The following is a 569-nucleotide window of genomic DNA, read 5'->3' on the forward strand; positions in this document are numbered from 1 at the left end:
AATATCCCAATGTGTCTGCAGTCTATGCCGGAGCCTTACACCACATTAGCTGTCATACCACATGCAGACTATGGTCTGTGCTGTGGCAGAGAGGAGGAAGCAGCAAGTGGTGAGGGGGAGAGGGATACAGGGAAACCAGTAGACCCTGCTGGCCAGGGAGGAGACCGGGGGGGGGCAGAGGCCAGATCTGCTGTGGAGCAGAGAGCTCTGCCCAGCTCAGAGAGCATGCCAGGATGTTGGGGGAGTCTGGTTTAACTTAAACCAGCAAGGGGTCTAGCATAAACCGGTTTGAGCCAAATCAGTTAAGTCTGATACTACATTCAACCAGGTTTATCTCAAACTGGTTTCTGTTTACTGAACATCTGTTCTGTTACAGGTTTAAACCAGTTTCTGATCACTTAAACGGGTTTATGTGTAATGTCTGTCCCTAGCCTTGCTGTTAGCTTTGCAGCTCCTATAAGACATGTAGCTTAATCCAGTCTCTCTGGACTTATGTCTGATCTTTCCCTTCCATCAATGGCATCTGATTAGGTGAGGGTGAGATTGTGTTCTAGCTTTCTCATCTTTAC

General features: G+C 48.2%; 1 protein-coding gene across 5 annotated transcripts in view; it reads left to right on the forward strand.

Annotated features, from left to right (window-relative positions):
• Nucleotides 1-569, forward strand: part of BNC2 (basonuclin 2) — a 547,400-nt gene that overhangs the window by 441,398 nt on the left and 105,433 nt on the right. The window lies entirely within an intron of this gene.

The sequence above is a fragment of the Gavialis gangeticus genome, unplaced genomic scaffold (assembly GCF_001723915.1).
Source record: "Gavialis gangeticus isolate Ggan-Ray unplaced genomic scaffold, GavGan_comp1, whole genome shotgun sequence".
In the NCBI taxonomy this organism is placed as follows: Eukaryota; Metazoa; Chordata; order Crocodylia; family Gavialidae; genus Gavialis; species Gavialis gangeticus.